Source organism: Microtus oregoni, unplaced genomic scaffold, assembly GCF_018167655.1.
Source record: "Microtus oregoni isolate MIOR12 unplaced genomic scaffold, Mior012 000002F_ref0000024, whole genome shotgun sequence".
Classification (NCBI taxonomy): Eukaryota; Metazoa; Chordata; class Mammalia; order Rodentia; family Cricetidae; genus Microtus; species Microtus oregoni.
In genome coordinates, this window is record NW_024543061.1 from 29,507,818 (window position 1) to 29,522,175 (window position 14,358).

Genomic DNA, 14,358 nt, shown 5'->3' on the forward strand with positions numbered 1-14,358 from the left:
CTGACTATCTGGTCTGGGGCAGGACCTGGGCAAGTGCAGATCCCCTGAGTGAATCTAAGGGTAGAAGTGTGGGTCCTGTCTGGGGTGTGGGGCACGGGAGAGGCCAGAGGGTGGTTGGCTGGGAGCAGGGCTGGAGGGAGGTCCCGTGTTATGTGGGTTTGGTAGAATCACTCAGGCAGGGGGATGACAATGATCAGGATGAAGCCAGAAGCCCATACCTCCCTTGATGGGGTCTTTGTCTTCCTACTGAAGACCACAGGCTTGTCCCCTCCCCTGTGGTCCCTGTTCCTATACTTCTGTTTGTACTTTCTCCCCTGGCTCTGGGAACACTCCAATGGTCACTCTCAAAGGTGTTGTTCCTTGTCTCAGGGCCTTGGTCATAGCAGTGAACTCCCCCATGGGTATACTGTATGATAGTGAAGACCACCCATCCTAGGAAAGTGTCTTCTGTAGGCCTAGACAGTCAGGTGGGGATGTGGCTGCCCCTGGGGTCCCTCCCATCTGTCACATATTCTACCTCAGTATCTGCATCTTGGCCTGAGACCACTCACGTTCAGAGTAGCCTAAGGCCCCTCTCTAAGCAGCTCCCCTGACTGAGCTGCCTCCTGTGTTTCAGGCCCTGGTTCCCCTTGGCTTGTCCCTGGGACAGGTTCCGCTCCACGAGCTCTGTAGTATGGGCTCTGGGCAGCGCTGGCCAGGGCCACCTGCCCGACGACCACACTGTGCTGTTACACCCCAAAGCAGGAACCTGGCACCGGCAGCCTCTCAAGCCCCCAGGCGCCGTGGTTACGCCTGCGGTCACCCAAGCAGCCGGTCAGGAAACCCCTGGAGTAGCTTGTAGGGTCTGAGTTGGTGGCTAGGATGCAGTCGTGTTCCCTAAACATCGGGAGTGCATGAGGTCCTCTGCCTCTTGGATTCCTCCCAGGAGCTATCACCTGCCCCTCCCCAGCCAGGTCAGCCAGAGCCCCCTTCCCCATGGCATTTGGTTACCTATTTCTTCTCCTTTGGGACCATCCACCCTGGGTCTCTGTCCATCTGCCTGGGCCCAGCCTACTCACCGAGGGCAGGGACAGTTTCGTCCTGACTGTAGCAAGCAGAAGAGGCTTGGAGGTAAAGGGGAGGACTATGTCCTGTGTGGTTGGAGAGGTGCTGCGGGTCCAGGATCCCTGTGGCCACAGGTGAGGAAAGCCATGGGCACCAGCTTGCCACAACCACCTCCAGCTCTCTCCTTTACCTTCCACCACAGGCTGCCAACATGCTCTGACCTCAACAGATTCTCTAGGAAAGGAAGGCCAAGGCATTCACCACAGGCTGCCAACATGCCCTGACCTCAACAGATTCTCTAGGAAAGGAAGGCCAAGGCATTCACTACAAGAGACAGCACAAGTGTTGCTTTAAATTGATATTTAATTAAAAAGTTAATTATTAATTAGGCTTATCAGCCAGTATGGTTGCTGGCTGGGAAAAGCTGGTTTATGGGCACCCACCGCAGAACCTCTGAGCCTGTGGCTTGCCCCAGGTGGCTGCTCCCGCCACAGTCTGGCCGCCCATCTCACGATGGGCAGTTCTCCTCTGGAGGGTTGCTGGAGTCATTGGTGTTAGATGCTTGGGTGTGGGCTGCCCAGTGCCCACCCACAGGGCTCAGCTGTCACCCAGCAGCCATCAACATCTGTGCCTCGGACCGTCGTTGCTGGTCAGGGCCCGAGCACGCTGTGGGGACCATCTACCTGTTCTGCCACGTCAGTATCTCCAGCAGGTAGGCATCAGCCCCATCAGAGGTGTGCTGGGACCTAAAGCTCTCCAGAGGGTGGTGTGTGCCTACTGCAGCATCTTTGCAGGGTCACCTGATGTCACCTCTTTTGATAAATTTAAGACTGAGTACTGGCTTCAAGGGCTCGCAGTGTGGCCCACCCATCATGACCTTGGCAGTCATTGCTAACTGTGCCCAGTTCTATAGTCAGGGGCTCACACAGTAGTGACATCTGTCCTTCCTATGTCAGGGTCTGGAATTCTGACGGCTGCTGTCAACTGCTTTGTGAAACAACCCACAAGCAATGCAAGCTTGCTGGCCAGTCTTGGCTTTTATTTACTACTGGTTGCACAATGGGGCTGTCCCTGTTGGGTCCAGCATTGTCTGGTGGAGGGCCCTACGCCCATTTGGAGACATCGGGACAGCTGGCATCTGCCTGATATCCACACCGCCTTTCTCTGACACAGGTGGGCACCTCCCACCCAGGAGTGCAGGTCCTGGCACAACACGGACCCACTACTAGTTCCTCTTGAGGGAGTGTGACCTCTGGCTTGCTCCTAGAGTGATGTGAGATTTACAGACACACTGGAGTAGAGGAAGATTTGAACTCTCCACCACGAGGAGAGGGAGGGAAGAAAGAGAGCGGCAGGCTGGAGAGCTTCAGGTGAAAGGACAGTGCATGAGGGAGGGGCATAGGCAGGGGAGAAGGGACGGTGATAAATCCTGGGGAAGATGGGAGGACCAAGTACTGGAGACTTGGATCACATTTACCTCTTGTACTGAAGCTGCAGGGAGGAACACAAACACACATGGATAACAGACACACACACACACAGACACAAACACACACACACACACACACACACACACACACACACACACGGTGCTTGGTACAGGAAGATGAGTTCCATAGCGTCTACTTTTTTTTCCTGGAAAGTTGAAGGACGGGTTCATTTGTTAAAGAGAAGCCTGGGGCTCGGGGGAGTTTCCAAGTGTCTGAGGAAGACAGAAGGCTAGGCAAGCATGACAGGGTCCTGGGCGGCATGGAGATGCAGGCTGGTAAGTGTTGATGAAGCCACTTAGGTTGATCTGCCCAAGGCACGGCTTCTCCTGCTAGCCTCCATCTGTGTAGGGTCAACAAGAAGGAGGGGGAGGCCCCCTCCAGTGATCGCTATATTCATGATGTCCCTGTGTGAGTTCCACTCAGAGGGTCTGAGTCTGAGGCCTTTCATCTCCAGGGTCTTTTGGAAATAGCAGAGCTTAGCTTTGGAGACCGGGTCAGAAGGTATGGTGGCGTTCAGAGACTCTGTCGGGAGACCAGGGGAGGTCCAAGAGGTGGAGCCACCTTCAGCAGCCTGCTTCCATGGGCCAGGGGTGAGCATGCCATCTCAGAGAGGCCCAGCCCAAGCCCAGCTCAAAAAATGGCAGTTGGCATCTTAGAAGCAACCTTGCTCTAGTTGGTTCTGGAATGTTCTAGAAGGGCCCAGTGCTACTGGGAGGGAGTGGGACTTTTATGAGGAGGAGGTGCTTTCCGTTCACTGTGGGTGTCTCAAGTAGGAACACTGGTTTCCTAGTCCTCTTGTTCTCTGGTTTCTGTCATGAGTGGAGCTGCCTTCTCTGCCTTTAGCTTGCATTTTTTATGTTCTGCCTTCTACAGGCTCAGAGCCCAGGGCCCAGGAACCATAGTGCAAAACTTCTGAATCTCTGAGGCAATAAACCATCCTTCCTTTTAAGCTCCATTGTCTCAGGCCTTATGTTACAGCAACGGGAAGCTAATGGAAACTTCACGGGACACCCTGTGTCAGCAACCAGCCATGAGTTCCTGGATTCCTGACCCAAGAAACCGAGTCAGCCACATACGCTCTATCACTGCTGTAAGCCACTGACTTTCCGGGGGATTTCAGAACCAGACAACCATAGTGTGTGTAACTACGACCACAAGAAGACAGCAGTGGCTGCTGCCATGGTCCAGTGGGCAAGGGCTTCTGCCACCAAGCCCAACACCATGAGTTTGATCCCCAGGACCCACACAAGTGGGAGGAGACACCCAATTCCTGCAACTTATCTTCTGATCTCCAGGCATGTGTGACATGTGTGTATATGTGTGCATGCGCACACACATTCATACCTATAATAGAATAATTTTAGAAGTATTTATTTTATGTGTATGTTTTATCTACATGTATGTGCACCATGTGTGTGCACTGCACATCATTGAGAGGACCAACTAGTCACTGTGGTAGAGCTGCTTCATGCTGTGCCTCTCTTCCTCAGAAATAGAGTCCTAGCTTCTTTCACAGCACAAGGTCTCCCAAACAAGGTCACATTTGCCAGACTCTCTTGCAGCTAGGTATGCGAGAACCCAGGGTTAGCTAGAGAGACTGGGCTGGGACTTAGTCTATGAAGTTTAGGAAGTGCTCTGCCTGAGCCTGGCTTTGGGGTTCAGGCAGCCATTGCCTCTCATCTGTGTTACACAAATACCTCCTAGTGGGTCTTTCTGTTTTTGCTTTGTTTCTGGCCTCCATGGCCAAATGTGAGTTAGACTAGGTTCTTGCCCTACTTAAAACTTTCCAATGGCTTTCCACAGAGCCCAGAAAAGAAAAATTCAAACTCCTTACCCTGCATTTATGGGAGTGGAAGACAAAACCCCTGGCGCTTGGTTCCTGTCTCTCACCTGGGCCTTGTGTAGAAAATCTCATGGAGTCTCTCATGGCTTCACCTACTTGTCACAGGGCCCTTGCAACATTGTTCTTCATACCAATAATATTTTGTTTTTGTTTTTGAGACAGGGTCTCTCTACATCTCCCTAGCTGTCCTGGAATTCACCATGTAGACCAAGCCTGTTGACAGTGGCTTCTGTCCTGCCCAGTCCCATAGCCATTCAGTCCCAGAAACACACAGAGGTCTACATTAATCCTAAACTTGTTGGCCTATTATTAGCTCAGGCTTTTTATTAACTAATTCTTACATTTTACATTAACCCATTATTCTTGTCTGTGTTAGCTATGTGGCTTGGTACCTTTGTCAGAGAGGGATTCTCATCTTGCTTCCTCTGCATCTGGGTGACAATTGCAGACTGACTCTTTCCTCTTCCCAGAATTCTCCTGTTCTCATCACTCCCACCTCTACTTCTTGCCTGATCACCCTGGCCTATATTTCCTGCCTGGCTACTGGTAAGCCAGCATTTTATTAAAAATAATATAAGTGACAGGATAAAAGACCATTGCCCCACAGCACTCCCCCCCTTTTTTAAAAAATAGAACAAACAAGAACTCTGAATCTAATCTCCTTTGTTTAGCTTTTTGTCCTGACCATTATCCATAACAACTTGTAACCAACATTCTAAACAAAGATAAATATCCATAATCAATTTTTTTGGGAATGTGGGCATAATTTTCCAGTCTACTTCATCTGATTGGGGGTGCTGATAATCTTATGGGGACCTAAAAAATTTACAATTATGGTCAAGTCCTGCCTGGAATATTCTGTGAGGCTTGATCATCTCAGCCAGAAGTCTTGAGGCTGTTCTGAATGTAGAACTTAGACATCTGGGCCATCTGCTCCTATTGGAGATTTCTCAAGGGGTCTTCCTTGATCAGACATGATTTTTTTTTTAACTCGGAATGAGTCCACAGTCTCTCATTTCCTATGGAAACAAAAACAAAACCTCTTCTCCAAAGTAACATGCTTTTTTTGACTTCAAGTTTGAAGTCAAGGCATTTTCAAAATACCTATCTTAGATTAATCCAGCAACATTTATAATCAAATATCTTTAAGTAGCTGATGCTCCTTCCTCAGCCATCAAACAATTTAAAGATAACATAATAATATACAGTATCCAGACTCCCTTTATATTTTCCATCTTTATGTGGCTTTATTTTAGACTATTTTTTTCTTTTTAATTTTTGTTTTTTTGAGACTAGGTTTCTCTGTGTATCTTTGACTGTTCTGGCACTCACTCTGTAGACCAGGTTGTCCTTGAATTCAGAGATCCACCTGTCTCTCAAGTGTTGGGATTAAAGGTATGTGCCACCACACCCACCTACTCTCTTTCCTTCTTTTTTGTTTTAAGGAATTTATCCTTTTTCTTTTCTTTCCCAAGCCTACACATATTTTTAAACACACTGCAAACCATTTAGAGGTTTTCTTCATCTGAATCTATCTTTACTGTATATCTCTCTTTTTCTGACCACATGAGTCTTTAAATTGCTAAGCCATATGGCTAGATTTAAAGCCGCAGCTTTGATGGCTGGATCCACCCCATTCCTTAGCTTTCTGAGAGTCTAGCCTCATGGCAGAGGTACTGGCCAGAGCCATGTTTATTGCCAGAATTCTATGGAGTTTCAAGGTCCCCGCCACCGAGAAACACGCTACTGGCTATTCATCAACACCATTTAAGTGTTTGGTGGTAGGGCTTCTTAAAAGAGCTGCAAGGTTTTTGCAGCTAATGCTGAGTCAGGAAGCCTCTCTTAAATGAGGCTCACTTACCTCTAGCAAAAGAGCCCACCTAAGAAAAATACTACCAAGAAACCATGCTTAACTCTGTTCTGTCTGTGTCTAGAATTACTTTCTAACTCTCTCAGGTTTTAAATGGATTTAGCTGTCCACATTGGCACCATTTGTTGTAGGAGGCTGCTTGCTTGTTACCAGCTGCTCAGCCTGAAATAACCATATAGAAACTGTATTAATTAAATTATTGCTTGGCCCATTAGCTCTAGTTTCTTATTGGCTAACTCTTACATCTTAATTTAACCCATTTCTAATAATCTGTGTATCACCACGTGGCTGTGTAAACTTTACTGGGTAAAGTTCCAGCGTCTGTCTCTGATGGGGCTACATGGCTTCTCTAAACTCTGCCTTCTTTCTCCCAGCACTCAGTTTAGTTTTACCCACCTACCTATATTCTGCCCTGCACAGGCCTAAGACAGTTTCTTTATTAACTAGTGGTTTTTGCAGCATACAGAAGGGAATCCCACATCACAGGCTGGCCTCAAATTTAGGGAGCTGTCTGCCTCTACTCTCAAGTGCTGGAATTAAGGGCGTGTGTGACCATACCCCACATTAATGTTCTTATTTTGCCTTAATTTGCTTGCCTTATTGGGATGCAGCTAAAAATATCCTTTTTCCCAGGATCCTGGCCCTGACCCAGGCGAGTTAGTTTCTTATATGCCCTTGCTTCCTAGTGGCAACTTTGTTCATTATGCGCTATACACGAATGTGTCTTCTTCCAGTGGATCAAGGCCATGCTGAGGGTAAGGACACAGGAGTGGGTAGGGTGCTCATTTCTGCTGTCCTGTATTTGTTGAGAAATCTAGGCTTAATGCATGGTGGCTCATCTGTAGGTCTGGACTGCTGCCTCGGATGAGACCCACAGCTCAGAAGACCCACCGCTAACCCTTAGATCCACTCTTGGTTGGCACCTTGAAGCCCCCCAGGAGTTTTTGCATCTCCACTTCCCAGAGCCATAATCCTTTTCAGGCCAGTTAACTCTCAGCTAACGGAATCCAAGCTTGTTTCATTTGGCTCTTGTGTGGCAGCCTGTTCAAAGTTGTTTTATCCCACTGTTAATCGTGAATGAACAACAAATCACCTCCGGCTTCTGCTAAGGGCCATCTGCCCGCTGCCTCTCGGAGGAGAGTGGGATGACCTGGGTTACAGACAGAAGGTGGTCTCCCCGACCACCTGAAGGCATGGCTCAGAGAGCTTCGTGTGCCACTGAGAAGGATGAGTCCTTGTGGGCAAGAAGGCCATACTGTCCACTCCATTGATGACATCATGCCATCAAGGATGCAGCTGTAGCATGTGGGACAGGGCTACTGTCATTGTGGGGCAGGAAGACAACTTCCAGAACCCACATAGCCCTCAGGCTCCACACTTAGTGACAAGTGGGCATCTTGACTGGGAAAGGTGGGGCTGCTGGGGCTTGGCCCCGTGAATCCCTGCCGTCTGATTGGCTGACCACCCACAGGAGCTACTTGGAGACCAAGGGAGAGTGGGCAAGTGGGGGATGGCCACAGCTTAAAAGGAGGTCTGTGGCTCAGGCCACTTTTTGTCACATCAGAAACAATCCAGGGTCAAGGCTGGGCTCTGGACGCCTGGGTTCAGCCTCAGCCTGTGGTGGAGTTGGCTGGGGATGAGCTGGGTTGGTTGCTCTGACATCTGGGGCTGTGTTGGCCTGGTCATGCCCTCCTAGGTTGGGTAATTCCTAGGGAATCCCAGGTCACTCACGTGGAGGAGCTCTCAAGTGCAAGTCACAAACCCAGAGCTCCAGCCAGGCCCTTCACTCCAGTCACACACACACCCCAGCCCTGTTCCAAGTGTCACCTGCTCCAGGCCAGGAGAGACACCTAGGGTGGCCACAGCCCAGATTCCTGAGAATCTTCCCCGGGCCATCTTTGGATGGGTTCTTTGTCACTGGTCCTTCCATAGAACCACAGTGAACCCTGTTGTCACTCCGAGACCTCCATTTGCCCACCCCTTCGCTTCCTTCCTGGCCTGCATGGCACACGTGATGTTCCTCTGCCAGCTGTGGCTAAACACCTGGGGCTGCTGCCCCCCATCGAGCTCGCCTGTGCCCTGGCCTCACTGTACCCACACTTTCTATTGTTACATCAAGGGCTGCATTGACTTCTCTGCCCCATGCCAAGCTCTTTCCACGTACTGCCTCCGGTCGTGGGCCATGGGGCCCATGTGACCAGCTCTGCCCTAAAGCTCAGGGCAGTCTAGCTGGCTTTCGACCCTCCTCTCCACAGGCATACTGCTAAGACCACCTTCAAGGTCTGTTTGTACCCTAGGCGCCCAAGGGAAGCAGCTGCCCGTGGGGCAGAGCCTCTGCCTGTTTTGCCCTCCTCTTGTCCCATGTGTGGTTTGTGTCACCTCCTCCTGCCCGCTCTGCCCCTCTTGCTCAGTTCTTTCCCTGGGGTTACTTCCCAAAGAAATTTCCAGCAAGTGAGTCTCCCCCTTAAGTTCTGCTGCTTGTCCTGAAAGAGTAGTCCAGAGGAGGCACAACTGTCACCTGGTGGATGAAGCAGTCCCTTTCCCCAGCCCTCGTCAGGGACAGATCCAAGGTCAAAGGCCAGAGAAAACACACAGGGAGCTTAGGGAAGGGCCAGGACTCCGGTGAGCACTGAGCGCGTGGCATGGTGGGGGTGAGCAGACCTCTGCTGGACCCCACAGCTGGCAGCTGCTAGTTGTCCATCAGTTTGGTAGTTATCCAGGCAGACCACAGAACCTATTAGGGTGCTGGGCCAGGGCCCTTATAGGAGAGACCCCACCTCCTGAGCCTGGCAGGAGTAGGTGGGCAGAGCATACCCTATTGATGGGTGAGAGGCTAGCGGCCTTCACGACTGTGTCAACATCCACACAGCAGAGGCAGCTGAGGCGGTGCCTGTGGGAATGTGAACTCTTCAACACCCTCACCCTTCCCCTTTCACAGCCTCTGTCCTCTGCTCTGGAGCCTTGGAACCCTCCTCACTGTAACCCTCCACTAAGGCATGGCTCTCCCCAGGCTCACCTCCGTGCCATCCTTCTCCCTGCAGGGAGGAAGAGTGACTTGGAAAGGGAGCCCCCAAAGCTGAGGATGGTGCCTGGAGTAAGGTATGAGTCAACTCTGCCTCAGACCCGCGCCTAGCCCCGTCTTTGCCTCCATTTCTAGCTGGCCTGGTCAATCTGCATAGGCCTTATCTCCCCTGTCCATCGAGGGCTACCTGGACAAACCAGTCCTACTAGAAACCAGATCTGGCTGAGGTGAGGCCCCTCCTGGGTTGAGAGACAGCCCCCACCCCTTCCCCACAATGCTGAGCTGCAGGGCCTGGTGGAGATGGGGAGCTTTACCCCCTCTCCTAGGCAGAGCATGGTTGAGTCTCAGTGAGCCCGAGCGACAACGCCCCATGCCACCCACTGCTCACCCCAGTCAGAAGGACAACTTGATTCAGCTGGCCACAGCTAGGGCCAGCAAAAGCAAAGGGCCTGGGAGGAGGAGGTCTCTGAGGAGCCCAGGAGCCACCAGAAGGTGTGCATCCCACCTGGGAAGCCTCATGCTGTCCTTAGTTGGCCCCGGTGTGATTCATTCATTAGCACTCCTTACACATATGAGAAAACTGTGTTCGGAAGGGTTGGAGTCAGTGGTCCGGGGCCACACAGCTTGGACTAGGACGGGCATTAGACTCCCTCCCACCTGGGCATCTACATTCCCATGGTAAACGTGCTTGGCTTTGAAGCCTCTTTGCCCACTCCTCCTGTGCATTTTGGTCTTGATTCTGTTTTGTTTGAAGGTCTACTTTATTAATTATCTCTGTGTCAGTTGCGGGCAGTTGTGAGGTACAAGGTGTAGGCCTTGGGATTTGAACTTGGGTCCTCTGAAAGAGCAGCAAATGTTCTTAACAGCTCAGTCATCTCTCCAGCCCCTGTGTGTTCCTTTTAAAGGACAGTTACCAGTTGAAACTCCTGCGGCATACTGAGCACCCTGGGTGTTCCCCCTTTGTTCCTCCTGAGTCCTCAGGATTTTCCCTGTGATGGGTACCAACATCATCAGGTTAGCTTAGCATGCTGGGTCTGGGTGCTGTTCTGCACGCATGGCTTGAAGCTCTGCCATCCATTATCTGCGTGGGGGTGAGGAAGAAGAGGAACAGTCCGGGTGGCCATTCCAGCAGGGAAAAATGCCCAGGAGAAGAAGAAATCCCAACAGGTGACATGGCAGGACCACCCTCCCGACAGAATAGCTCATGCCTACAGGAAGGACCGCCAGCCACTGGACGGCCTATTTTTGAGACTGTTCCTGGGGTGGTTGTGGTGGTGGGTGGCTGCAACAGACGGACATGGGACAGCATAGCGCCAGTGAGATCCCCAGAGCTGGGGCAGGATGCAGAGCCTTCTAGCGTGGGGTGCCAAGTTCACTGACACTTCATCTAAGACACCCAGCAGCCCTCGAGATTGACAGGCTGTGGAGGAGAGAACCCAAAAGCCCTCCCCATGCCCGGATTCCTGTATTCCGTCCTGTCCTCAAAGCACTCTGGGAAGGTGCAGGCTAGACTGGGGAGGGATTGGATCCCAGTGGTCCACCATAAGAAGTCTGAGGTCTGAGCTGTTCCTGTGGGTGGGGGTTCAGGGTTATTCTCCAGGGGTGCCTATGGCCTCTGCGGAAAGCCTTGGACCTGTGCTCCTCTCGGCACGGTGCAGTAAGAAGCCGGTGCCGAGATGCCCGGTGATTTGGCTGTTACCGGCAACAGGCATGGAGTCCCTCAATACCACTCTGCCCTGCAGCCTGAAGCCCCCACTCCCAGGTCAGCTGTGAGTGGAAGTCGCCCAAGTGAGCAGCCCCTAGGCAGCAGCCAGCGGGCCATCTGCATGACAAAGGCACACAGCGGAAAGGCACTGAGGGGCCTTGGTGAGTCCTGCCTAGTCAGCCAGGCAGCTGCCGGCTAAGCCTCCGCCCTGCAGCCCCGGAGATTTGGGGGGCGGGAGCGGCACGCGAGCCCAGCACTCAGCTGTGTTTGCTCCGGGGGCACCATGCGGAGCGTGGGGCTGGGTGATGGGACAAAGGCCTGGGTCTGACTGACCTGCAGGTGGTGAGGGGGAGGGGAGAGGAGGCCCAGCACTTTGTGTAGCCCAGCCACAGTTCCCAGTGTCCCAGACCCTTCAGGCCACTGGGAAGTTGGGCTGGAGACCTCCAGGCTCCTCTCCTTATGCTTGGCCCTCAGAAAGCTCAGCGAAGGCTAAGAACACCTACACTACTGTTCTTGTCACAGGGTGCCACCCTGCTGGAAAATTCGGCTCACCTACCTGTACTGGTTTCTATTGGCTTGCCCAGGTCCAGGTGGGGTTGGTCTGAGGCACGAGACCATGTCCCCCCACTTAGGCCTGAGCTTGAAGCCTGCTCCATCCTAAAACCAGCCCTCCTATGCACCCAGGCCAGACTCCAGTCCTTGACTGCCTGCCATCTGTTCCCTAAGCTAGCTGGACACTCAAACCCCAGAACCCAGGCAGCTTGGCCCACACCTAGCTGCAGCTCCCCCCTCCACTCCCACCCCCACGCCTGCAAAAGCCTCCTTCCTGACTTCCGGCTGCCTCTTCTCTGGTAGTAAGCAGATCTTCTGGAATCAGCCCCAGGCATGCTTCTCCTCCAGTCCCATCTGACAGGGAGGATGGGCCAGAGTCCACAGGACCTCCACCCTAGCCCACTCCTCACTTCTCTCCCCTGGGCTCTATGCAGCCGCAATGTTACCCTTAGCCACAAGGGCCTTTGCACAGCTGTTACCTTTCTCAACCCGGCTCCGCTGTGCCACCTGGGGCACCTGGGGCCATCCATACCTCCTCAGTGCCTTCTGGGTTCAGTTAAATGTCACCCCCATGGTGAGGCTGCCATTTTTATGTCAACTCTCCTAGGAACTACCTGTTCGCTTTGGTATCGCTGGCTTCTAGGTGTTTCCTTGAGGACAGCTGAGTAAACCCTGTTGCTTGCTTCTCTCTCTCCATGTCCTGTTAGATGTTTCGTTGGCTGTGACTCCCCAAACCTCCATGGAACCAGGCACCTTAAAAGATATCTTAACCCTCAGGGGAAACATGAGTACGTTTAATCACTTCCTGTCCACCCAGCCCGTAATGTTAGCACCATTTTCTCCATTTGACAACTCAGGTGAAGACGGAACAAGAAACTAGCCCCAGAGGCACAGCTGGTGGAAGAGGAGTATAGGATTCAGTGTGGCCGCCCCCTGTAATCTCAGCACTCCAGAGGTGGAAGCAGCTGATCAGAAAGTGAAGGCCCGGAGCCTCAAACAAACAAACAAAACAAAAATACAGCTGTTTAAAAACTGAGAAGCTGGACTGGAAAGACGGCTTAGCAGTTAAGGAAGAGCAACCCTGTCTCAAAAAACCAAAAAGGGAAAAAAAAAAATCACCAAAAAGTACGTCATATGGCTGATTCCATCTTGTTGAGGTCATCAGTCAAGATGACTGCCATCCTCCTAAATGCTTTCATTTTGGTGAGGTCAAAAGCCATGCTGTTTCCAGAGGACCCAAGTTTGGTTCTCAGCAACCATGTAGGTGGCTCACAACCATCTGTAACCCCAGCTCCAGGGGATCTGAAGCCTCTGGACTCCGAAGGAAACTGCACACACACACACACACACACACACACACACACACCCCACATAATTAAAAAGAAAAATAAATTTAAAAAACAACAACCAGAAAGTTTTGTGTACGATTCCAGACTTCCAAATTTTCTTGTAAAATCAGAGCATCTAGTTGTAGTTGTCACTAACCTATGTGAGCACAGGTTGTTGTAGAGCCCTGGCAACCATGGTCTCCTCCCACTGCAGCTCCCCTGACCAGCTCTGCAGGTTCCAGGCCACTCAGCCTCCCTCCATGAACTTTGGCTCCTCTGAGCCTTTGCCTGGTTGCCTGGTTCTTCTTTGCCTGGGGTCCTTTTCCGGCAGCAGGCAGTCTTCGGCTCTGCTGCCTTATTACTCAGGGCTCAGCTAAATGCAGACTCCTCAGAAGCCCCTTACCCGCGGCTACAATCAGTGTGTTCAGAACCTACGGCAGGGCTGTGTCTGCTGCCGGGACACTGAATCTTGGGAGAGCCTGTTCCAGGAGAGTGGAAGCCAGGTGTTTACCCCAGCATCTGTCTGGGACAGCACCTGTGTTCTGCCAGGTGCACACGTCTTGAGTGATGGAATCAGGGAGCCAGAACACAGTCTAGTTCCCTGCATGGCTTCCGGTCCTCCTACCCCATCCCTACCTGTGACAACCATTAGACCCTTTGTGAGCCCCCTGACTCTCCAATGTCTGTACCTCCTCAACACAGACCTGGGGCCAAGTCCTTAGGGTTGGCAAAATCAAGTAAGGGCCCTCTGTGGTCCAGACCTGGAGCTCCCGGCTCTCGGGGTGAATCTTCAGACCAGGCTGGTGACTAGGAGAGGGTCCTCCCCACCCATACTGAGTACCGGGGTGGGGCTCGACAAGGAGGCTGGCCAGTAGGGGACCAGCACCAGGGGAACGAGATGACCTGCTGCAGTCTGCAGGGGTTAGGAGGTGTACGGCATGAGTGGAAGGGCTACACTGCTCGCTCTCTCTCTCTCTCTCTCTGTCTCTGTCTGTCTCTCTCGTTCTTTTTTTTTTTTTTTGAGACAGAAATTCCCTGTGTAGCCCTGGTTGTCCTGAAACTAGCTCTCGTAGACCAGATTGGCCTCAAACTCACAGAGATCCGCCTGCCTCTGCCTCCTGAGTGCTGGGATTAAAGGCGTGCGCCACCACCGCCCATTATTGTGGGTTTCTTGCTGTGTGGCTCTGAGTTGAAGTTATCTCTATGTCTGTTTCCCTCTCTGGTGGGGCCCTCATGACCTGGGACCTGTAGACTCCCAGGGCTCATGCCCTGCTACCAGGTGCTGAGGACAGATCCTGACACCATGTGGGCCGCCTGACCAGCTGGAAGGACAGCAGTGGGAGCTCATGCAGGTCCCCTCCACTGTGGGAGGCCTGCTGTCTGCTTGTCTGCACCCAGGACCATGAGCTGTGTGCCCACCTGTATGCATGACCTGGGAGCCCATGTGACCTCATGTGATCATGTGTGCCCATGCATGTGTACCCACGTGAGGGCCTATGGTTGA